Here is a 27,054-nt window from a genome sequence, read left to right on the forward strand (position 1 = left end):
GTCCTAATAATAATCACTACCCAAGAGAGTACCAGATATATGAGGTCTTCAGTAAACTTAAGTTCCGTTCCGTTCCGTTCAGTCGCTCAGTCGTGTCCGACTCTTTGCGACCCCGTGGACTGTAGCCTACCAGACTTCTCCGTCCATGGGATTCTCGAGGCAAGAATACTGGAGTGGGTTACCATTTCCTTATCTCCAGGGGATCTTCCAGACCCAGGGATCGAACCCAGGTCTCCCGCATTGGAGGCAGACGCTTTAACCTCTGAGCCGGTAAAAAAAAAAACACACACACACATGAAAAATGACACAATTCTTATTAATTCCATTTAACAAGGGAGGAAATTAAGTTTCAGAAAAGTTAAGTAAACTCTCCAACTACACAGATAGTAGGTGGAAAGACTAGGATTTAGGACCACGTCTTCTGAATCCTCAAACTGTCTGGCCCACAGTGTTGCTTCCGAGGTATTCAGTGAATGACCAATTTTAACATTTAAAAGCAGTCTGTGCACCTGTCTTGCTATGGGCTGAGCTGCTTGGGTTGTACCAAATGTGTAATTTCTGATGTTCTGAGCACTCAGGTACCTGTTTACATTTGACTGAATATTGGCCACTATCATTTTCTTGATGTGCTCTTCTGTTTTTCATCTAGATGGAGGTGATTTCTTGAATGACATGGTCTCCAAGAGAGGTCTTGAATGGGAAATCCCCACTGCCCTAATGATGGATATTGTGTGGTATGGAAACTAGAGTCCATTGAGTATGGCTTTTTCATATTTATCATCAAATGACAATTAACCGCTATTACTTATTAGTGGTTAATTATTAATTTTAATAAAAATTAAACACTATTACTGGTGCCAAAACCCACTACTGACTATTGGTATAAAAAACACCAATAACTAAAGATTATTAGCTATTTAATGTGAAATATGTTTACTATTATTGATGACAAATGTTCCCTGGAATGATTATATTGTTTTTATTCTCTGTGGTAAAAATTGCTTCCCTATGGCATAGTATGTTTTATAAAATTGTTATTTTAATCTGAGGAAAAACTGTAATAATTATCAAACAGTAATTGATTAGTCACCTTTTCATTGAGTGTATGCTGTGTGTTTCCTTGCCCTGATTTACTTATTAGATTGCTGCTAGATTTGGTTGACCTAAAGGTCTTTGAAGCTCAACATTCAGAAGACGAAGATCATGGCATCTGATCCCATCACTTCATGGCAAATAGATGGGGAAACAGTGGAAACAGTGTCAGACTTTATTTTTTTGGGCTCCAAAATCACTTCGGATGCTGATTGCAGCCATGAAATTAAAAGATGCTCCTTGGAAGGAAAGTTATGACCAGCCTAGATAGAATATTAAAAAGCAGAGACATTACTTTGCCAACAAAGGTCCGTCTAGTCAAGGCTATGGTTTTTCCCATGGTCATGTATGGATGTGAGAGTTGGACTGTGAAGAAAGCTGATCACCGAAGAATTGATGCTTTTGAACTGTGGTGTTGGAGAAGACTCTTGAGAGTCCCTTGGACTGCAAGGAAATCCAACCAGTCCATTCAAAAAGAGATCAATCCTGGGTGTTCATTGGAAGGACTGATGCTAAAGCTGAAACTGCAATACTTTGGCCACCTCATGCGACAAGTTGACTCACTGGAAAAGAGTCTGATGCTGGGAGGGATTGAGGGTAGGAGGAGACGGGGACGGCAGAGAATGAGATGGCTGGATGGCATCACCGACTCGATGGACATGAGTTTGAGTGAACTCCAGGAGTTGGTGATGGACAGGGAGGCCTGGCGTGCTGTGGTTCACGGGGTCGCAAAGAGTCAGACACGACTGAGTGACTGAACTGAACTGAAAGGTCTTTAGGCAGGTATTTATCTACCTAGTCTGAAGGTCTCTTTGATTCAGAATTGCTGAGAATGGGGACTTTGACAACAATTTCCAACTCCATGAAGTTATGAGGTGGCCTGACCCATTTACTCATCATGGGCTGGAGAATTAATCTCTTGTAACTGACTTGAATTTATGTAATGACACTGATTGAGCAATCAACAATGCCTATATTCTAAATTAAACAAGTATTTATTAAAAACTTTCTATATATCAGACACTATGCCAGATCCTGGTTGTATAAGGACAAATTGTGGAGCTTAATCTGGAGAGAGAGGTCTTATATTTAGCAGCAATTTTTAAAGTAATTTTTGAAATTAAATATAAAATACGTATTAAAAAATGTGAAACTCACATGTGTAGCTTGATTTTTACAAAGCGAACCTACTCACATAACCAACACTGAGAACACAAAATGGATCATTACCAACACCCGACGCAGCTCTCATGTTTCCTTCAAGGGTGAACCCTATTCTGACTTTCCACAGCCTAGGTTGATTTCATTGCATTTTAAACTTTTTATAAGAGAAATCATATAGTATATGTTTCTGACTTTTTTTTTAACATTTTGCTATTAAGATTCATCACATTCTTGCATGTAATTGTAATTCAGTCATTCTTACTGCTATATGGGAGAAGGCAATGGCAACCAGTACTCTTGCCTGGAAAATCCCATGGATGGAGGAGCCTGGTAGGCTGCAGTCCATAGGGTCACTAGGAGTCAGACACGACTGAGTGACTTCCCTTTCACTTTTCACTTTCATGCATTGGAGAAGGAAATGGCAACCCACTCCAGTGTTCTTGCCTGGAGAATCCCAGGGACGAGGAAGCCTGGTGGGCTGCCATCTATGGGGTCGCACAGAGTTGTACACGGCTGAAGTGACTTAGCAGCAGCAGCAGCTACTGCTATATAGAATTTCATTAAATGAATATAGCACAACTTATTTATACATTTTACTATACCCAGAAATTTGGGTTGTTTAAAGTTTGAGGTTATTATGATTGTAAGACTATGAACATTTTTGTCTTTTTATGAGTATCATATATGTATATTGCATAATCTAAAAGTAGATTTACTAGATCATAAAGTCCACACATTTAGCTTTAGTAAATTTCCCCAAAAGCTTCTCCAAAATGATTGTATCAATTTATAATCCCACCAATGGTTTATGGGAGTTCCACTAACTTCAGATCCTCAATGCTCACTGTTATTGATCATTTCCATTTTAGACATACTGGTATACAGTTGCAGAGACATATACTGAAGTTTTAACTTGCATTTTTCAGGTAATTGATGAGGTTGAGCACTTCTTAGTATTGTTAATGGGTCATTTGGCTAGCCCCTTTTACAATACCTGTTCAAGTCCTCTGCCCATGCTTTTTTCTGCATTCTTCTCTGGTCTTATTCCTACTGAATTTTAGGAGTTCCTTATATTTTGAGGATATGAGTTTTCCATCAAATATATACTTTGGATACATTTTCAGCTTGATAACTTGCCTTTTCACTCTCTTAATGATGTCTTGTAATGAATTATTAAGAAATTCTTAATTTTATAATCTAATTTTTTTAAACTTCCTTTACAGTTAGCACTCTTTGAGTCTTATTTAATAAATATATGTCTGTGAAAGTCGCTCAGTCATGTCCGACTCTTTGCAACCCCATGGATTAGACATTCATGGAATTTTCCATGCCAGAATACTATAGTGGGTAGCCTTTCCCTTCTGCAGGGGATCTTCCCAACTCAGGGATCGAACCCAGGTCTCCCACATTGCAGGTGGATTCTTTACCAGCTGAGCCATAAGGGAAGCCCTATCCCCAAAATAATGAAGATATTTTATTTCTCTTCTAAAATTTTTATTTTTAAAATGTTTTATATTCATATCTGGAATAGATTTTGAATATAGTTTCAGATCAAGTTTCATTTACTTAGTATGGATATCCAATCAGCCAAGTACTGTTTATTAAAAACACCATTCTTTCTCCTCTGCTCTGGAGTGTCACCTTTGGCATAAAACTAGATGCCCAGATTTGTAGGTGTGTTCATATACTCTATTTGTCTATTCATCTAACCTTAGATCAATACATCACTGTCTTAATCACTATAATTTATCTAGTGTTATAAAGTATAGGTATTCAGGTTTTGTTATTCTTCATGATTTTCTCAGCAAATCTTGGCATATTATACAGCAGAGATTTCTTTTTAATACTCTGATAACATGGTTGTTGTTTTTCAGTCACTCAATCATGTCCAGTTCTTTGCGACCCCATGGAGTGCAGCATGCCAGTCTTCCCTGTCCTTCATCGTCTCCCAGAGCTTGCTCAAACTCATGTCCCTTGAGTTGGTGATGCCATCCAACCATCTCATCCTCTGTCTTCCCCTCCTGTCTTCAATCTTTCCCAGCATTAGAGTCTTTTCCAGTGAGTCAACTCTTCCTATCAGGTGGCCAAAGTATTGGAACTTCAGCTTCAGTATCAGACCTTCCAATGAATATTCAGGATTGGAATATTCATTGGAATATTTCCTGAATTGGAAACTTAGGATTGACTGGCTTGATCTTGCAGTCCAAGGGACACTCAAGAGTCTTCTCCAACACCACAGTTCAAAAGCATCAATTCTTTGTCACTCAGCTTTCTCTGTGGTCCAACTCCCACATCCATACATGATTGCTGGAAAAACCACAACTTTGACTAGCTGGACATTTGTCAGCAAAGTAATGTCTCTGCTTTTTAATATGCTGTCTAGTTTGGTCATAGCTTTTCTTCCAAGGAGCAAGCATCTTTCAATTTCATGGCTGCAGTTACCATCTGCAGTGATTTTGAGTCCAAGAAAATAAACTCTTTGTCACTACTTCCATTTTTTCCCAATCTATTTGCCATAAAGCAATGGTGTGAAGAAAGCTGATCGCCGAAGAATTGATGCTTTTGAACTGTGGTGCTGGAGAAGACTCTTGAGAGTCCCTTGGACTGCAAGGAGATCCAACCAGTCCATTCTAGAGGAGATCAATCCTGGGTGTTCATTGGAAGGACTTATGCTAAAGCTGAAACTCCAATACTTTGGCCACCTCATGTGACGAGTTGACTCACTGGAAAAGACTCTGATGCTGGGAGGGATTGGGGGTAGGAGGAGATGGGGAAGACAGAGAATGAGGTGGCTGGATGGCATCACCGACTCGATGGACATGAGTTTGAGTGAACTCCGGGAGTTGGTGATGGACAGGGAGGCCTGGCGTGCTGTGGTTCATGGGGTCGCTAAGAGTCATGGGGTCGCTAAGAGTCGGACACGACTGAGCGACTGAACTGAACTGAACTGAATGGGACCAGATGCCATGATCTTAGTTTTCTGAATGTTGAGTTTTAAGCCAGATTTTTCACTCTCTTCTTTCACTTTCATCAAGAGGCTCTTTAGTTCTTTTTTGCTTTCTGCCATAAGGGTGGTGTCATCTGCATGTCTGAGGTTATTCATATTTCTCCCAGCAATCTTGATTCCAGCGTGTGCTTCATCCAGGCCAGCATTTTGCATGATGTACTCTGCATACAAATTAGATAATCACGGTGACTCTATACAGTCTTGATGCACTCCTCTCCCAATTTTGAACCAGTCCATTCTTCCATGTCTGGTTCTAACTGTTGCTTCTTGACCTGCATACAGATTTCTCAGGAGGCAGGTAAGGTGGTCTGCTATTCCCATCTCATTAAGAATTTTCCACAGTTTGTTGTGATCCACACAGACAAAGGCTTGAGCAAAGTCAATGAAGCAGAAGTAAATGTTTTTCTGGAATTCCCTTGCTTTTTCTATGATCCAACGAATGTTGGAAATTTGATCTCTGGTTCCTCTGCCTTTTCTAAATCCAGCGTGAACATCTGGAAGTTCTCAGTTCACATACTGTTGAAGCCTAGTGAGGAGAATTTTGAGCATTACTTTGCTATCATGTGAAATGAGTGCAAATTGCGTGGTAGTTTGAACATCTTTGGCACTGCCTTTCTTTGGGATTAGAATGAAAACTGACCCTTTCCAGTCCTGTGGCCGTTGATGAGTTTTCCACATTTCCTGACATATTGAGTGCAGCACTTTCACAGCATCATCTTTTAGGATATGAAATAGCTCAACTGGAATTCCATCACCTCCACTGGCTTTGTTCGTAGTGATGCTTCTGAAGGCCTACTTGACTTTGCACTCTGGTTATCTGGGTCATTGATATCATTTTTGTATAGTTCTTCTGTGTATTCTTGCCACCTCTTCTTAATATATTCTGCTTCTGTTAGGTCCATACCATTTCTGCCTTTTATTGAGCCCATCTTTGCATGAAATGTTCCCTTGGTATCTCTAATTTTCTTGAAGAGATCTCTAGTCTTTCCTATTTTTTTGTTTTCCTCTATTTCTTTGCACTGAGCACTTAAGAAAGCTTTCTTATCTTTCCTTGCTATTCTTTGAAAGTCTGCATTCAGATAGCAGGGAAGAGGGACAGATGAAATATCTTTAGGTAACCTGAAGGTGACACAAATTGATACCAGAGACAAAACCTGAAGGCTGGGTAGTATTTTGATAGGTAGTGGATATTCTTTTACATATAAATGCATGATTGTCAATTTGATGCAACTCAGGATTCAGAGAGATCTTCCATTCATTTTCAAATAACATTCCCTAACAGGCTTCTCTGATAGTTCAGCTGGTAAAGAATCTGCCTGCAATGCAGGAGACCCCAGTTCAATTCCTGGGTTGGGTAGATCCACTGGAGAAGGGATAGGCTACCCATATGCCAGTGTTCTTGGGCTTCCCTTGTGGTTCAGCTAGTAAAGAATCTGCCTGCAATGACTGAGACCTGGGTTCGATCCCTGGGTTCGATCCCTGGGTTAGGAAGATTCAGAGAAGGGAAAAGGCTACCCATTCCAGTATCCTGGCCTGGAGAATTCCAGGAGAATTTTATAGAGAATTCCATGTATATCTACGGTGTCGCCAAGAGTTGGACACAACTGAGCAACTTTCACTTTCAACAGGCTTTACCCTGTGGTCTCCTCTGATATACTCAAACTAAAAACTAGAATCCAACTGATATTACAAGTATGCTAAATGATACATCCTGCAAATGTTGAAGATAAAATCTTTCTTCTAACGTCCCCATTCTTCCTTGGAAGTGATAGCCATTGAAAATTTAGATTCACTAACTTTCTAAAATTGGGATATTTCAGAAAAATGTGGGTGAAACAACAGTTGCCTAGTGGCTAAGAAAACACATTTTATCCAGTACTACATTTTTCTCAGTTTGCTTAGAATTAAATGAGGTGATTACTGAGTGTGAAAAGTGAAGATTCTAGATAGTTATTGTTTGTTTGAACACAGACAAAGAGTGTAATAAATGTATGTAAGATCACAAAAGCACCAAATCTGAGATTTCAGATTGTTTGTAGATGGATAAATCAGGAGAGGCATGATAAAGACAAAAATGAAAAAAAAAAAAAAACTGGAAAATATGCAGTAAGTATTACCCCATTGCCAGGACCTGCCTTATAATAGTAACCAATTTTCTCATATAGGTTCTGAATGGAAAGAGTCATTAGATTTTGATTTGAGCTCTGAGCACAGAATCAACTGTCCTTTCAGATTATATGTCCAGACTCTGATTTTCATCATAGCTGTTGTCTCAGGTAGGTTCTTGGAGTTGATGAGATGATCAGTATACAATCTGTATTCGAAAGACATATTTCAATTATCTACAATTCTGGGACTGAAGGACCACTCAAATACACATCAAATCCTGCACAATTTAGATACCCTCAGAAAGTCTATTAGGAGTTTTGGAGAGGACAGTTCAGATGTATGAATAAATTTGAAAGCTGAAGTTGTTTGTAATATCAACACTATTTACAGAATGTATTTTATCGGGGACCTGCCTCGATATGGACCCAGGGTATCCTCGGGATGAACGGCGTCAGCGTCAGAGAGAGAGAGAGAGAAAGAGAGAGACAGGGGCTGATGATTCCTTGGTTTACGCTGGAAACCAATAAAACCCCAGCACAGGGTGTGCTCTGTTTACGTAGGCCACAGGCGCCCTCTCGAATCACTGGAGGCACCCCCCCAGGGCACCCCCTTGAGTGGGTCTTAGAAGCCCAGGCAGATAAGTAAACGCAGAGGGCCCAGCGCTCCAAGGATCTCAACCAGAAAAAGGAGAATAGAGAAAAGGATGGAAAAAGAGAAAGAACGACACGGGGAGACCAAGCTTCAGTGAGCAAGGCCCAAAACTTTATTTTCCAGTGCTGCTTTTATACCCTAAGTTGTGAACATAAAAAATAGAGAAAGTGAGGTATAGAGTCACGCCAAAATCACGCGGGGTCAGCAATCTTGACCCTTACTGGGATCAGGGCTTATTTTTGTATGTCTCGTGATATACAAAAGTTTTAGGTGGTCTGCATCATCTTCTGGCCAGGAGGCCTGCTAACAGTTTATGGCCCTCTCTCCTAACAAAGGTTAGTCAGCTAGAAAAAGGCTTATATTCTTTCAAGGTGATTTTCCTAAAGTCAGGCGCTATTCTCCAAAAACATGACAAGGTTACATTCCTATGAGGCAAGGGTGTAGTGAGCTACAAGAAAGGAGTTTATTAACTTAAGATCTGATGTGGTTAAATCAAAGGATACTACTTATTTTCTCTATATGTGATTAATATATTTCCAAGGATACAATACATAGAAAATATGGAAACATTGCAGCAAGCATTGATTCAACAATGAAATCCTTTTTAGTACTATTCTAATGATTTTAACTTCTTCAACAAATTCCTGTATTTTAGAATATTAGGCTTTCTGTCCTTGCATGGCTGGGAGGCTGTAAATAGTCACATTCGTAGTTGTAAGAGCCTGGACAAACTTGTCAGGCAAGTTAGAAAGCTATCAGAGGGGCCTGGATTGGAACACTCCTATTAAGCCAAGGAGAACTTTTTAACTACAGCTCTGAATTAATGTTTTCAGAGAAACGTGGCTGGGGGGAAGCCCCCGTAAGTATTAGAGGACTTGGTAAGAGGTGTAAGATAGTAAGGCAGTCAGACTCCGGTTTTCTTTGGGGTAGATGCTTGGGTAAGTCCAGGGGGTTCCTCGAGTCCTGATTAGCCTTTGCCCATCAGGCCTCTTCCCCAATTGACCTTTGCCACGGGTAGGATTTCCCTCGCTGGCTCCCAGCAGTATTTGACTTTGTAAATAAAGTTTTAATTTTCCTTACTAACTTAAGCATAGGCTTCCCAGGTGGTTCAGAGGTAAAGAACCCACCTGCCAATGCAGGAGATGTGGGTTTGATCCCTGGGTCAAGAAGATCCCCTGAAGAATGAAATGACAACCCACTGTGGTATTCTTGCCTGGAGAATCCCACAGGCAGAGGAGCCTGGAGGGCTACAGTCCATGGAGTCACAAAGAGTTGGACACAACTAAATGACTAAACAACCTAATCATAAATTATATGATTCATTTATCTCAAGTTATTCCACTTTAAGTATATTATCGAATGTGGGGCTGGGGAAAGTGACTTAATATGCTTTATAATAAAAAATTGGAGCATGGTTGGTACATGGTCTTATTATATGTAAGAATATGAAAACTTTCCATGTTATTTACTTACAAGAAGTCTCTTTAACTAGATAAATCACACAATTTAGATAACAACTGTGTCCACCTACAATAGTAACATATAGAACTGGTGTTAGCATTTTTGAGCATAGGAATAAAAGAGTTCCTAATTTATTACAAATTCAATCATCTTTAAAACTTGAATTCCATTTCTATGATAAAAATATTAATAAACAAGTATAAAATGGGTTGAAAGCCTAGAAAAGATGTACATAAATAAGTAAAAGGTTGTCAGAGTTACTTTCTACATTATGAAAATCCTGTACTTTAATGCTTTACTATAATATTACAGGAATGTCTTTTTAAAATTTTAATGGTATGAAACAGTAATATCACATTTATACTGTTCAATTAGAGGTTTAACTTTCCACTTGCAGATATGTTTTAAAAGTAAAAGCATGCACACACACATACACATATTTACTGTACTGTTAAAATTATTAAATAAATAGTTTTACAGATTTCCATATTCTGAATAAGCTTTCAAAATGTATACAAAATTTCTAGAGATAAAAAAGTTACTTATATGGACCTTGATTGCATAAAGCAGAAGTTTAAGGCCTGGGATTTTTAATACTCTTTTGTAAATTGACTCACTTCATAGATATAATCCTAGCTATGGTATTAGGCATAGAAGTATTTAGAAACAAAGATAGCATAGTCTCTACCTTCAAAAACTCTCAAGTCAGTAAGCAAGAAAGATAAGTAGAGACAAATCACTAGGCCAAGTGGCAAGTGATTTAATGGAATATAAACCAAGTTTTGCAACCACAAAGACAGAGCTACTAATTAAACTTGGAGAGGGAACACTTCACTGAAATGTCATTTGAGCTATAGTCTCAAGAGTGAGTAATGTTTGCAAAATAAAAAAAGGAGTGATAATTCTTGGTTCATAATGGAGGCTTGAGGATATAAGTTTGCTTCACTTACCTCCTGATGTTTTGTCAAAATGACAGTAAATTTATTCTTTAAAATCAGTAGACCAGAAATTTTTACATATTTCTGAATGATGGAAAGTTACTCCACTTATATGTCAGAGCAATATAGAATAAAGTAAACAACATTAGGGCCCATGCTTGGCAAATATCTTCTCCATAAGTAGCTTCTGCCCTGGGCTGACCTAGAAAATTCCACGTCTTATGTTGGCAAGCATGATGCAAAAAACTGGTTGTCAAGTGTCAATGATGGTAGTTAATCAGAGAAGTTTGTTTAGAAAAGAGCAAGTTTGGCTGTTCTTCTGCTGACAGATAAATGGACTGCTATATTATTCTTATTGGGAAATGGAGGCAGGGATCTCTTTGGATAAGTGGCTGATGAGAGAGGTAGAGGCAGATGGAGAAGGAAATGGCAACCCAATCCCATCTTGGTTGGAGAATCCCATGGACAGAGGAGCCTGGCAGGAGTCCATGGGCTTACAAGAGTCAGACATGACTTAGCGACTAAAGAGAGAGAGAGGTAGAATAGAGCCTAAGACAACTTTAGACTTCTACAATGTACCCAGGGGAATAAAAGGAAAGATATATCCAATTCAGAGTGGGAACCTCTTAGGTAAGGCTTCCCTGGTGGCTCAGCAGTCAAGAATCTGCCGGCAATGTAGGAGTGTGAGTTTAATCCCTGGGTCAGGAAGATCCCCTAGAGGAGGAAATGGCAACCCACTCCAATATTCTTGCCTAAAAACTCCCATGGACAGAGGAGCCTGGAGGGCTACTGTCCAAAGGATCACAGAGTCAGACACGACTGAGGCGACATAGCATGCATGCAACAGGCTCTGAGGACTTGCATGGCTTTCTGTCTGCCAGGGCAGGTCAGTTGTAAGTCTTGCATATTCAGGCAGCACAATTCTCACGTTGGGGACCAAAAATATGGCTAACAAAAAAAAAAAATCTATCAAGTTCTTCCTTGACAGGCATTTCTCAACAACTTGCAGTTAAACAAGGCCACAAGACTAGGTCTGGGCAATAAGTTGTGGGTGGAAGTGACATGAATTCCAGGCTAAAACACAGAAGACCACAGTCAACACGATCAACTAACTCTTCTGACGCATCAAGTAAGGAGGCAATGGATTCAGGGTGGTCCACTACACTTGCATTTATTGGGAGAGGGAGTAATGGGAGACAGAGGAGCCCTCCATGAGTAAAGAGATTCTCAGAACAGTCACCTGGTTTGATAGCAGACTTCACATGAATAAGAAATCACCTTCCACCATGTTAAGAAATTTAGATTTGGGAGCTTTCCTAAGACTGAAGCACAATCCAGCCCCTAAATATATAGTAGCCTGCTGTGTAAAATGACGGAATGAAGCAGGGCAAAGGCTAATAGAGTTTTGTCAAGAGAATGCACTGGTCATAGCAAACACCCTCTTCCAACAACACAAGAGAAGACTCTACACATGGACATCACCAGATGGTCAACACCGAAATCAGATTGATTATATTCTTTGCAGCCAAAGATGGAGAAGCTCTATACAGTTATCAAAAACAAGACCAGGAGCTGACTGTGGTTCAGATAATGAACTCCTTATTGCCAAATTCAGACTGAAATTGAAGAAAGTAGGGAAAACCACTAGACCATTCAGATATGACCTAAATCAAATCCCTTATGATTATACAGTGGAAGTGAGAAATAGATTTAAGGGACTAGATCTGATAGATAGAGTGCCGGATGAACTCTGGACGGAGGTTCGTGACATTGTACAGGAGACAGGGACCAAGACCATCCCCATGGAAAAGAAATGCAAAAAAGCAAAATGGCTGTCTGAGGAGGCCTTACAAATAGCTGTGAAAAGAAGAGAAGCGAAAAGCAAAGGAGAAAAGGAAAGACATAAGCATCTGAATGCAGAGTTCCAAAGAATAGCAAGGAGAGATAAGAAAGCCTTCCTCAGCGATCAATGCAAAGAAATAGAGGAAAACAACAGAATAGGAAAAACAAGAGACCTCTTCAAGAAAATTAGAGATTCCAAGGGAACATTTCATGCAAAGATGGGCTCGATAAAGGACAGAAATGGTATGGACCAAACAGAAGCAGAAGATATTAAGAAGAGGTGGCAAGAATACACAGAAGAACTGTACAAAAAAGATCTTCACGACCAAGATAGTCACGATAACGTGATCACTGACCTAGAGCCAGACATCTTGGAATTTGAAGTCAAGTGGGCCTTAGAAAGCATCACGACGAACAAAGCTAGTGGAGGTGATGGAATTCCAGTTGAGCTATTTCAAATCTTGAAAGATGATGCTGTGAAACTGCTGCACTCAATATGCCAGCAAATTTGGAAAACTCAGCAGTGGCCACAGGACTGGAAGAGGTCAGTCTTCATTCCAATCCCAAAGAAAGGCAATGCCAAAGAATGCTCAAACTACCACACAATTACTCTCATCTCACACGCTAGTAAAGTCATGCTCAAAGTTCTCCAAGCCAGGCTTCAGCAATATGTGAACCATGAAATCCCAGATGTTCAAGCAGGTTTTAGAAAAGGCAGAGGCACCAGAGATCAAATTGCCAACATCCGCTGGATCATGGAGAAAGCAAGAGAGTTCCAGAAAAACATCTATTTCTGCTTCATTGACTATGCCAAAGCCTTTGACTGTGTGGATCACAACAAACTGTGGAGAATTCTGATTCTGAAAGAGATGGGAATCCCAGACCACCTGACCTGCCTCTTGAGAAACGTGTATGCAGGTCAGGAAGCAACAGTCAGAACTGTACATGGAACAACAGACTGGTTCCAAATAGGAAAAGGAGTACGTCAAGGCTGTATATTGTCCCCTTGCTTATTTAACTTCTATGTAGAGTACATCATGAGGAACGCTGGGCTGGAAGAAGCACAAGCTGGAATCAAGATTGCTGGGAGAAATATCAATAACCTCAGATATGCAGATGACACTACCCTTATGGCAGAAAGTGAAGAGGAACTAAAAATCCTCTTGATGAAAGTGAAAGAGGAGAGTGAAAAGGTTGGCTTGAAGCTCAACATTCAGAAAACAAAGATCATGGCATCTGGTCCCATCACTTCATGGGAAATAGATGGAAAAAGAGTGGAAACAGTGTCAGACTTTATTTTTTGGGCTCCAAAATCACTGCAGATGCTGATTGCAGCCAGGAAATTAAAAGACGCTTACTCCTTGGAAGGAAAGTTATGACCAACCTTGATAGTATATTAAAAAGCAGAGACATTACTTTGCCAACCAGGGTGCATCTAGTCAAGGCTATGGTTTTTCCCGTGGTCATGTATGGATGTGAGAGTTGGACTGTGAAGAAAGCTGATCACCGAAGAATTGATGCTTTTGAACTGTGGTGTTGGAGAAGACTCTTGAGAGTCCCTTGGACTGCAAGGAGATCCAACCAGTCCATTCTAAAGGAGATCAGTCCTGGGTGTTCATTGGAAGAACTGATGCTAAAGCTGAAACTGCAATACTTTGGCCACCTCATGCGACGAGTTGACTCACTGGAAAAGACTCTGATGCTGGGAAAGGTTGGGGGTGGGAGGAAAGGGGACGACAGAGAATGAGATGGCTGGAAGGCATCACCGACTCTGTGGACATGAGTTTGAGTGAACTCCGGGAGTTGATGATGGACAGGGAGGCCTGGCCTGCTGTGTTTCGTGGGGTCGGGGAGAGTCGGACATGACTAAGCGACTGATCTGAACTGAACTGTGTAAGATGATCTGTATGACTGATTTTAATAAAGAAGTTTCATTAAGGACTGGGTGAAGTCTATCAAGTCCATTTCCAGTTTTGTGAAGTTTATTTAGTCAAACTATGCCACCATTAAAATATTAGTAAACTGAATCCATTAAGATTCTAAAACATACATTCAATAACTGGATTTTAGAGTTTCAAATATACATTTAATTTTCTTCAATGTATCATCAAAGTTTTTATTTTTTTTTATTGGAGGCTAATTATTTTACATTATATTGGTTGGTTTTGACATACATTGACATGAATCCACCCCGGGTGTACATGAGTTCCCCCTCCTGAACCCCCCTCCCACCTCCCTCCTCCCTTTATCCTCCCTCTGGGTCATCCCCGCATACCAGCCCCGAGCATCCTGTAACATGCATCGACCCTGAACTGGTGATTCGTTTCACATATGACAACATACATGTTTCGATGCCATTCTCCTTAATATTTTATGCGAACATTTAACAGAGGAGTAAATGATCAGTATTTTGAACTTTCTAAGTCATATCTTATGTGGGAAATATTTTCTGCATAGAGAAGAGAATGCACAATAAGGATGCACAATAAGGATGATATTTGTCATATTGAATAGCATTTTAGGTCTTTTATCTCCCAAGTTTGGACTCGACATTTTTGGTATCAATGGCAAAGTGAAAGCAGAACATAAGCCTGCAACTTTGTGCACAAGGTTTCCAAATCCTGCCACCCCATCTCAGTGTGTGGGAATATGCTCCATTTCTCTCTAGGTATCCTTGAAGGTTCAAAGGGTTAGCTTAATGACAAGGTGAGAGTCAAAGCCCAGAGTGAGGTAGGGGATCCCTAGCCATCAGCTATTTTACTATCAATCCCAGGTGGCTCAGTGATAAAGAATCCACTTGCCAATGCACGAGACACAAGAGATGCGGGTTCTATCCCTGGGGCCAGAAGATCCCCTAGGGGAGGAAATAGCAACCCACTCCAGTATTCTTGCCTGGGAAATCTCATGGACAGAGGAGCCTCATGGGCTACAGTCCATGGGGTTGCAAAGAGTCGGACACTACAAAACGGGCTTAACTGTCATTCTGTTCAAAGGTTAATCACTTATGAAAGCCTTGGGCAGCAAAAAAGTAGCCAGTTTTCCACTATAATATTATAATAGGGCTTGTGAAGGAGAAGGCAATGGCACCCCACTCCAGTACTCTTGCCTGGAAAATCCCATGGACAGAGGAGCCTGGAAGGCTGCAGTCCATGAGGTCGCTAAGAGTCAGACACGACTGAGCGACTTCACTTTCACTTTTCACTTTCATGCATTGGAGAAGGAAATGGCAACCCACTCAGTGTTCTTGCCTGGAGAATGCCAGGGATGGGGGAGCCTGGTGGGCTGGAATCTATGGGGTCGCACAGAGTGGGACATGACTGAAGCGACTTAGCAGCAGCAGAAGGGCTTGTGAAATCTAAGCTATACTCACATGTATTTCTGAGTCTAGTGGAGCATACTTTCCAGTGTGGCAGCTTTTCTAGTGTGACTGTTCTTAGCCTTACAGACTTATGACATATTAGTTTTGATGTTTAGAAATGGGTCTTTTCCTCACCCATCACTGTAATGGCCTTATGTTTTTGTTTCTTCCCATTTTAAATGAAAGCAGGTAGAATATATGTTGCATTTCTGAAAGTTTTAACACTGCTTAAGAAAACTGATGAATAATGAAGGTCTGTTATCTTCACAATAAACTACATGTTCTAAGATGCTGTGAAAATTTATATATTGTGTAACTTCCTTTTTTTGTTCTAAAAGTTATCCATTCTGAATTTTCATTAAAATATAAGAATGTCTTTATGAACTGACTGAAGAAAATCAGTTCAGTTCAGCTCAGTCGCTCAGTCATGTCCGACTCTTTGCAACCCCATGAATCACAGCACGCCAGGCCTCCCTGTCCATCACCAACTCCTGGAGTTCACTCAAACTCATGTCCACAGAGTCGGTGATGCCATCCATCTCATTCCTGCCGTCCCCTTCTCCTCCCGCCCCCAACATTTCCCAGCATCAGACTCTTTTCCAGTGAGTCAACTCGTTGCATGAGGTGGCCAAAGTATTGCAGTTTCAGCTTCAGCATCAGTCCTTCCAATGAACACCCAGGACTGATCTCCTTTAGAATGGACTGGTTGGATCTCTTTGCAGTCCAAGGGACTCTCAAGAGTCTTCTCCAACACCACAGTTCAAAAGCATCAATTCTTCGGTGATCAGCTTTCTTCACAGTCCAACTCTCACAACCATACATGACCATGGGAAAAACCATAGCCTTGACTAGACGGACCTTGGTTGGCAAAGTAATGTCTCTGCTTTTTAATATACTATCAAGGTTGGTCATAACTTTCCTTCCAAGGAGTAAGCGTCTTTTAATTTCCTGGCTGCAATCAGCATCTGCAGTGATTTTGGAGCCCAAAAAATAAAGTCTGACACTGTTTCCACTCTTTTTCCATCTATTTCCCATGAAGTGATGGGACCAGATGCCATGATCTTTGTTTTCTGAATGTTGAGCTTCAAGCCAACCTTTTCACTCTCCTCTTTCACTTTCATCAAGAGGATTTTTAGTTCCTCTTCACTTTCTGCCATAAGGGTAGTGTCATCTGCATATCTGAGGTTATTGATATTTCTCCCGGCAATCTTGATTCCAGCTTGTGCTTCTTCCAGCCCAGCGTTCCTCATGATGTACTCTGCATAGAAGTTAAATAAGCAAGGGGACAATATACAGCCTTGACGTACTCCTTTTCCTATTTGGAACCAGTCTGTTGTTCCATGTACAGTTCTGACTGTTGCTTCCTGACCTGCATACACGTTTCTCAAGAGGCAGGTCAGGTGGTCTGGTATTCCCATCTCTTTCAGAATCAGAATTCTCCACAGTTTATTGTGATCCACACAGTCAAAGGCTTTGGCATAGTCAATGAAGCAGAAATAGATGTTTTTCTGGAACTCTCTTGCTTTCTCCATGATCCAGCAGATGTTGGCAATTTGATCTCTGGTGCCTCTGCCTTTTCTAAAACCTGCTTGAACATCTGGGAGTTCACGGTTCACATATTGCTGAAGCCTGGCTTGGAGAATTTTGAGCATGACTTTACTAGCGTGTGAGATGAGAGTAATTGTGTGGTAGTTTGAGCATTCTTTGGCATTGCCTTTCTTTGGGATTGGAATGAAGACTGACCTCTTCCAGTCCTGTGGCCACTGCTGAGTTTTCCAAATTTGCTGGCATATTGAGTGCAGCACTTTCACAGCATCATCTCTCAAGATTTGAAATAGCTCAACTGGAATTCCATCACCTCCACTAGCTTTGTTCATAGTGATGCTTTCTAAGGCCCACTTGACTTCACATTCCAAGATGTCTGGCTCTAGGTCAGTGATCACGTTATCATGACTATCTTGGTCGTGAAGATCTTTTCTGTACAGTTCTTCTGTGTATTCTTGCCACCTCTTCTCAATATCTTCTGCTTCTGTTAGGTCCATACCATTTCTGTCCTTTATCGAGCCCATCTTTGCATGAAATGTTCCCTTGGAATCTCTAATTTTCTTGAAGAGATCTCTTGTTTTTCCTATTCTATTGTTTTCCTCTATTTCTTTGCATTGATCGCTGAGGAAGGCTTTCTTATCTCTCCTTGCTATTCTTTGGAACTCTGCATTCAGATGCTTATATCTTTCCTTTTCTCCTTTGCTTTTCGCTTCTCTTCTTTTCACAGCTATTTGTAAGGCCTCCTCAGACAGCCATTTTGCTTTTTTGCATTTCTTTTCCATGGGGATGGTCTTGATCCCTGTCTCCTGTACAATACCTATCTAAATATCTGTATTTGTGTTCATGGAGTTTTATTATTGAAATACAAATTATTATATACTTAAAGCTTATAAACAATAGGCACTATGGACAATAGGTGTTATTGTATAATTAAAGCTTTTAGACAACTAATATAGATGATCATATCTATATTTCCCTGATAAATATCAGGAAAATAAGTATTTCTGGAATTAATTACGGCTCATCTTATAACAAAGGTGAAATATAACGCCACCTAGGAAAATTTAACTTTCTCCAATAATTGGTATAATCTACATGAATAAAGAAAACACTGTGATGTTATAAAATTTTGTCTAATAGTCTATTAAATATGTATGTTTTATAGTCACAGAAATGTTTGTAAGATGAAACAAGAAAACAAAAAGCATGTAAGAAATAATGATGTCATTATAAGAAGCTATAGCTCTCAGTTATAAGACGAATAAATTCTGGGATCGCTGGGAATGATTGAAGGCAGGAGGAGAAGGGGACAACAGAGGGTGAGATGGTTGGATGGCATCACCAGCTCAATGGACATGAGTTTGAATAAACTCCAGGAGTTTTTGATGAACAGGGATGCCTGGCATGCTGAAGTCTACGGGGCTGCAAAGAGTCGGACACAACTGAGTAACTGAACTGAAACTGATGGTGGTTATAGTTAATAATATTGTATTATATACATGAAATTTGCTAAGAATGAATCTTAAGTATTTTTACCACACATACATACACAAATAGTAACTATGTGAGGTGATGAATGTGTTAGCTGCTGCTAAGTCATTTCAGTCGTGTCTGACTCTGTGAGACCCCATAGATGGCAGGCCACCAGGCTCCCCTGTCCCTGAGATTCTCCAGGCAAGAACACTGGAGTGGGTTGCCATTTCCTTCTCCAATGCATGAAAGTGAAAAGTGAAAGTAAAGTCACTGAGTCGTGTCCGACTCTTCGTGACCCCATGGACTGCAGCCTTCCAGGCTCCTCCGTCCGTGGGATTTCCAGGCAAAAGTACTGGAATGGGGTGCCATTGCCTTCTCCAGAATGTGTTAGCTAGCTTATGGTAATTATTTCATGGTATATGCATATATTAAATCATCACATTGTACACTTTTAAAAAATCCCATTGTATAATTTAAATATATATGCTGAAAAACTGTAATAAAATAAAAGAAGCTATACATAATAAATATTCATGAAGGTTCATGTGTGTTTTTAAAAAGTAAATCCACCATATTAAGGAAAATATTAGTTATTTACCTTGATTTGAAAACTATAATAAAAATAAAAACATAGTAACCTCTCGCCGCCAAAGAATTGATGCTTTTGAACTGTGGTGTTGGAGAAAACTCTTGAGAGTCCCTTAGACTCTCCATTCTAAGAGAGATCAATACTGGGTGTTCATTGGAAGGATTGATGCTAAAGATGAAACTCCAATACTTTGGCCACCTCATGCGACGAGTTGACTCACTGGAAAAGACTCTGATGCTGGGAGGGATTGGGGGTGGGAGGAGAAGGGGATGACAGAGAGTGAGATGGCTGGATGGCATCACCGACTCTGTGGACATGAGTTTGAGTGAACTGCAGAAGTTGGTGATGGACAGGGAGGCCTGGAGTGCTGTGATTCATGGGGTCGCGGAGAGTCGGACACGACTGAGCGACTGAACTGAACTGAACTGAACTGAACCTCTGTCTAACCAACATTGCCTTCATTCTAATATACTTTTGTAAGACTACATTAAACAAAAACAAAACTAGTAATCCTAAATATAAGCATTTTATTTCGGTAACAGGGCAAGTCTAAGGAATAGGAAGGTGGGTTTTTGGTCAAAGCTTTTATTTCATAAACTTTTCAAAAATGCTCACCTATATAGATCAGGCTACTTGCCTGGACAGTCTCTATGCAAACTTTGAAAGGTGTTTACTAAGTAAGTATATTTGAATAAATACATACAATGACTGTGCTTATCCAATCAAGGATACTGAAAGCAGGACTGAAAAGAAGTGATCTGTGGCTCATTGAAACTACAGAAATTATTAGCACTTAATTAGTTCCCAAACACTAGGCACAGCACACTATACAAATCATCTCATTTAATACTTACCCTGATAATAAGATACCATTAATCATATTTTTCAGCTGATATTTACAAAGCATGATACATTTTTATTAATATCTGTTATTTATTTCTCAAAATCATACTATAAAACACGTTCAACCACTTCATAAGGGATGAGACAGCCATTTAGCCAGGTTTGTTTACCTACAATGGCTGCTCTCCGAAAGGACATTGCTCCAACATTTCACATTGCTACTGCCAACAAAGGAAAGAATATCTGAACACCTGAAATCCTGGTGACCAAACAGGTCCTTGTACTTGCTCATCATATTTAATTTAGCGGTAATTCTATTTCTGGTTCTAAGTCCCATGAGTGTGTGCTAAGTTGCTTCAGTTGTGTCTGACTCTTTGTGACCCTATGGACTATAGCTCACCAGGTTCCTCTGTCCATGGGCTTTTCCAAGCAAGAATACTGGAGTGGTTCGCCATGCCCTCCTCCAGAGGATCTTCCTGGCCCAGGGATAGAACCCACAACTCATGTCTCCTGCACTGGCAGACAGGTTTTTTTTACCACTAGCGCCACCTGGGAAAAGTGAAAGTGAATGTCGCTCAGTTGTGTCCGACTCTTTGCTACCCCATGGACTATACAGTCCATGGAACTCACCAGGCCATACTGGTCTGGAGTGGGTAGCCTTTCCCTTCTCTGGGGATCTTCCCAACCCAGGGATCAAGCGCCGGTCTTCCGCATTGCAGGTGGATTCTTTACCAGCTGAACCACAAGGGAAGCCCAAAAATACTGGAGTGGGTAGCCTATCCCTTCTCCAATGGATCTACCCGACCCAGGAATCGAACCAGGGCCTACTGCAATGCAGGTGGATTCTTTACCAACTGAGCTATGAGGGAAGCCAGCTGGGAAGCCCCTTCTAATTCCTACAAGATTTAAATTTTATTTTACTTTCTGACTCTGAAGACTATATGATAATATTTAAAATATCACTAGTAAATATGTGGAAAATACAACCTTCATTCTCTGATTCTAATGATCTCCAGTTCAGTTCAGTTCAGTCGCTCAGTCGTGTCCGACTCTTTGCAACCCCATGAGTAACAGCACACCAGGCCTCTCTGTCCATCACCAACTCCCGGAGTTCACTCAAACTCATGTCCACAGAGTCGGTGATGCCATCCAGCCATCTCATTCTCTGTCGTCCCCTTCTCCTCCTGCTCCCAATTCCTCCCAGCATCAGACTCTTTTCCAGTGAGTCAACTCGTCGCATGAGGTGGCCAAAGTATTGGAGTTTCAGCTTTAGCATCAGTCCTTCCAATGAGCACCCAGGATTGATCTCCTTTAGAATGGACTGGTTGGATCTCCTTGCAGTCCAAGGGACTCTCAAGAGTCTTCTCCAACACCACAGTTCAAAAGCATCAATTCTTCGGTGATCAGCTTTCTTCACAGTCCAACTCTCATATCCATACATGACCACGGGAAAAACCATAGCCTTGACTAGACAGACCTTGGTTGGCAAAGTAATGTCTCTGCTTTTTAATATGCTATCTAGGTTGGTCATAACTTTCCTTCCAGGGAGTAAGCGTCTTTTAATTTCCTGGCTGCAATCAGCATCTGCAGTGATTTTGGAGCCCCAAAAAATAAAGTCTGACACTGTTTCCACTGTTTCCCCATCTATTTGCCATGAAGTGATGGGACCAGATGCCATGATCTTCATTTTCTGAATGTTGAGCTTCAAGCCAACCTTTTCACTCTCCTCTTTCACTTTCATCAAGAGGCCTTTGAGTTCCTCTTCACTTTCTGCCATAAGGGTGGTGTCATCTGCATATCTGAGGTTATTGATATTTCTCCCAGCAATCTTGATTCCAGCTTGTGCTTCTTCCAGCCCAGCGTTCCTCATGATATACTCTGCATATAAGTTAAATAAGCAAGGTGACAATATACAGCCTTGATGTACTCCTTTTCCTATTTGGAACCAGTCTGTTGTTCCATGTACAGTTCTGACTGTTGCTTCCTGACCTGCATACACGTTTCTCAAGAGGCAGGTCAGGTGGTCTGGTATTCCCATCTCTTTCAGAATCAGAATTCTCCACAGTTTATTGTGATCCACACAGTCAAAGGCTTTGGCATAGTCAATGAAACAGAAATAGATGTTTTTCTGGAACTCTCTTGCTTTCTCCATGATCCAGCGGATGTTGGCAATTTGATCTCTGGTGCCTCTGCCTTTTCTAAAACCTGCTTGAACATCTGGGAGTTCACGGTTCACATATTGCTGAAGCCTGGCTTGGAGAACTTTGAGCATGACTTTACTAGCGTGTGAGATGAGAGTAATTGTGTGGTAGTTTGAGCATTCTTTGGCATTGCCTTTCTTTGGGATTGGAATGAAGACTGACCTCTTCCAGTCCTGTGGCCACTGCTGAGTTTTCCAAATATGCTGGCTTATTGAGTGGGAAATAGTAATAACGGGCTGAGCAGCCTGGGGATCAAGGGCCTGGGTTCCACCATCAGAATCCCAGTCTTCCTACTTTCTCTTTGTGATCTGGGAGTGACTCCAGTTTTCTTACTGAACTTCAGTTTTAACAGTATCTGTTTCATGGGACTCCTGTAAGGAATAAAGGGATTAACCCACTCAAAGAACTTGGAATGTCATTTAACACTAGTGGGTTGTCAATAATTCTTTGTGAACACTGTGCAAGTAAGTGGGCATATTAATACATGTGCCCAGAGTGTGTCCTCAATAAAAGTATTAGTAGGGAAGACTGACTCACAAAACAATTTTTTTTTTAATGAGATAAACTTTAACTGTTTCAAAAAGATCCATGAAGAAAGTAAAAAGATAATACACTGACTGGGGGAAAGTATTTCAAAGTATATATCTGACCAACAATTTGTATTTGGAATATATGAAGAACCCTTGCAATTCTGTAATAAGAAGACAAACTCAAGATAAATACTCAAGACAAGTAACAAAAAATGAGCTAATGATGTTAAAAACCATCTCACCAAGATTGCCTAATAACGTTAAAATCATTTTCAACAACACTAGTCATTAGGGAAATGCATATTTAAATCACAATGAAAGATCACTTCACACCCACTAGGATGATTATTCTGAAAAGACAAACAATAGCAAATGTGGAGGATACAACGAAACTGGCTAAAATCCTCCTGCCTTTCTTGTGGGAATGTAAAATGATACATCACTGTGCAGAACAGTTTGACAGTTTCTCACATAGTTGAATAGAAATTTACTGTACAAATCAACAATTCCACTCCTAGCTATCCATCCAGAGATTTTATGTGGATATTCATAGCATCATTTTCACAATAGTCATAAAGTGAAGCCAAATGTCTATCGTCTGGTGAATTGATAAACAAAATGTGGTATATTTATAAAACGGGACACAGTGGAACAATAAAACAGAACAGATTATTGGTACATGCTATAGAATGAGTAAACATGGAAAAAAATGCTAAGTTGAAGACCTTCAGTCCTGTTTAGTTCAGTCGTTCAATCCTGTTTAGTCCTTTAGTCCTGTTTGACTGTTCGTGGCCCCATGTACTGTAGCATGCCATGCTCCTCTGTCCACTATCTCCTGGAGTTTGCTCAAATTTATGTCCATTGAGTCAGTGATGTTATCTAACCATCTCATCCTCTGCCATCCCCTTCTCCTTCTGCCCTCAATCTTTCCCAGCATCAGGATTTTTTCCAATGAGTCAGCTCTTCGCATCAGGAGGCTAAAGTAATGGAGCTTCAGCTTCAGCATCAGTCCTTCCAATGAATATTCAGGGATGATTCCCTTTAGGATTGACTGGCTTGATCTCCCTGCAGGCCAATACACTCTCAAGAGTCTTTTCCAGCACCACAGTTCAAAAGCATCAATTATTTGAGGCTCAGCCATCTTTATTTCAACTCTTACATCTGTGTATGAATACTAGAAAAACCATAGTGTTGACTATATGGACCTTTGTTGGAAAAAGATGTTTCTGTTTTTTAATATGGTGTCTAGATTTATCATAGCTTTCCTTCCAAGGAGCAAGCATCTTTTAATTTCTGGCTGCAGTCACTGTCCACAGTGATTTTGGAATCCAAGAAAGTAAAATCTATCATTGTTTCCACTTTTCCCCATTTATCTGCCATGAAGTGATGGGACAAGATTCCATGATCTTAGTTTTTTAAATGTTGTTTCAATCCAGCTTTTTCACTCTCCTCTTTCACCCTCATCAAGAGACTTTTTATTTCCTCTTCACTTTCTGCCATCAGAGAGGTATCATCCGCATATCTGAGGTTGTTGATATTTCTCTGAGCAGTCTCTGACTCCAGCTTGTGATTCATCCAATCTGGCATTTCACATGATGTACTCTGCAAAACGCTTCATATCATATAGTTTCATGTGTACGAAATGCAAAGGGGTAAATGTCAAATCTACAGGGAAAGAAAGAGATCACTCTAGGCTGGGGGTGAGGGCAGAAATTGACAGATGAGACAAAGGAACTTATGGGATGATAGAAAGGTTCTAACCTGGGTGGTGGTAACAGTTGTACAACTCTATAATCTACTAAGATCACTGAACTATATATTACAATGGATGAGTATTACAGAATGTTAAAAAAAGATCTGTGAGAAATATGGTAAGTGCAAAGTTACATGAAGATATTATGAAAGCACTGAGGCATATCCCTTCACTGTATCTGGTTTCTGCGTGAGATGCTGCTTGAAGTGACTCTTCAGGAGAGGACAAAAATCAGCAGCTTAATAGGAAGAAGGAAATCTAGGCAAGGAGGCTGCATGAGCAATGACACAAGGATAAGAAATGGAGACTGGAGGAATGGCCAAGACAATGTGTGCAACACTGCCTGTTAGGACTTCGCACCAGCTTGTTAGGTAGGAGGGATGAAGAGGAGTTATTTTTCTCTCTTTTACACTTGATTTTGAAAGTAGATATACTGATAATGGGACCAAGAAAAAGAGAGAGAGAGAGACTGCTTTGAGATAGCCCCACATTAGAAAGTTTACTATTACCCAGCTGAGGTACTGACTCATGGGCATGCTGTTTGTAGCCATGATACTTGTAGAATTCTAACGACAAACTATTAAAGAGCCAAAGCCCTATTCTTCACATTTATGACCATTTTCTGTATTGCAAGAATAACCCAATCAAAATGACTTTATTTATATATGAAAGAATGAGAAATGATTACCAATTCATTGACATTATAGGAATTTTTCTTATGTTTTCATAGGAGTTTGGAATCTCTCAAGGAATACATTCATGATCTTTCAAATATTTTCTTGGTGCATTGTTGTTGTTGCTTAGTCGCTAAGTTGTGTCCGACTCTTTGTGACCCCTTGAACTGTAGCCGGCCAGGCTCCTTTGTCCATGGAATTTTCCAGACAAGAATACTGGAGTGAGTTGACATTTCCTTCTCCAGGGGATCTTCGGACCCAAGTCTTCTGCATTAGCAGGCAGATTCTTTACCATGGAGCAGTCAGGGAAGCCCCTTCTTGTCGCATATATTATTTGAAATAATAATTCAAAATTATTTCAAGATAAGCCAAGAAATAGAATAATTCAAAATTATTTTGAGATATGCAAACTCTCAAACAGACCTAGAGTATATTTTCCAAGGACCTAAGCTGCACACTTTTCACTTTCATGCACTGGAGAAGGAAATGGAAACCCACTCCAGTGTTCTTGCCCGGAGAATCACAGGGATGGGGGAGCCTGGTGGGCTGCTATCTAATGGGGTCGCACAGAGTTGGACACGACTGAAGCAACTTAGCAGTAGCAGCAAACTGCCCTGCAATGTTTTTGTCTTTATCATTTCACCAAAAACCTCATGAGAACTAGGAGACTACCAAGAATTTTGGAAAATATTTGTTTTTACTTTCTTGGCTGTTTGTCTAGTTCACTAGAATATATCTGTCAAAGAAATATAGTCCACTCAATGCAATGGGTTTTTATTAGAAACATGTTTAAATTAGAATGAATAGGAAATATCCTGCCTGATTTTTTTAATAAATGTAAGCATGTGTAGAAAGGCATAAGTCAACCAAAAAATTTATTTCAATAATACAATAAATAAATCTCAGGCATTTTCTGTGTGTCACTTCTCAAAGCTCAGATTAGGTTCCAGTATGGTAAATTGGTTCTTCCAGGTGGTGCTAGTGGTAAACAACCTGCCTGGCAATACAGGAGACCTGGTTTTGATCCCTGGGTCAGGAAGATCCCCTGAAGAAGGCCATGGCCACCCACTCCAGTATTCTTGCCTGGAGAATCTCATGGACAGAGGAACCTGGCAGGCTTCAGTCCATGGGGTCACAAAGAGTTGGACACGACTGAGCGATTGAGCACGCATGGTAAATTAAAAAGATCTGTAAGACACAGTCAGTCTATTTCCCTACTGGACTTTGGATATAGTAAAGAGAGTCGTGGGATTGCAGACTGATACTACACTATGGCAAAATATAATAAGACAGCACTTTAGACATGGATTTTAGGATATCACGGATTGTTGTTGTTACTGATTTATCAAAATTGTGTCTGACTCTTTTGTGATCCCATGGACTGGAGCTCGCCAGGCTCCTCTGTCCATGGGATTTTCCAGGCAAGAATACAGGAGTGGGTTGCCATTTCCTTCTCCAGTGGATCTTCCTGACCCAGGGATTGAACCCAGGTCTCCTGCTTGACAGGCAGATTCTTCACCACTGAACCACCTGGGAAGCCCATATCACATATTACAGAAGGACTAATTTTGCCTGTAGTGGGTCAGAGAAGGCATGTAGGGACAGATGCTACTTGCGTTAGGCCTTGAGTAATTAAGTCCCTGGGAATAAAAACAAACACATATGCCTGGCATGTTTGGTAGAAAAAATCAAGCTCGACAAGTAACAGAGGTATCCTTTGCCTAAAACTCCTTCTGAAGACACCACTTGCTGTAGCAGACTCTGCCAGCCCCACCCTTCCCCGTGGCACTCAGCATGCATTCAGCTTCTTGGTGCACCCACTGC

The sequence above is a fragment of the Moschus berezovskii genome, chromosome 18 (assembly GCF_049115385.1).
Source record: "Moschus berezovskii isolate FMDL1 chromosome 18, NW_MosBer_1.0, whole genome shotgun sequence".
NCBI lineage: Eukaryota > Metazoa > Chordata > Mammalia > Artiodactyla > Moschidae > Moschus > Moschus berezovskii.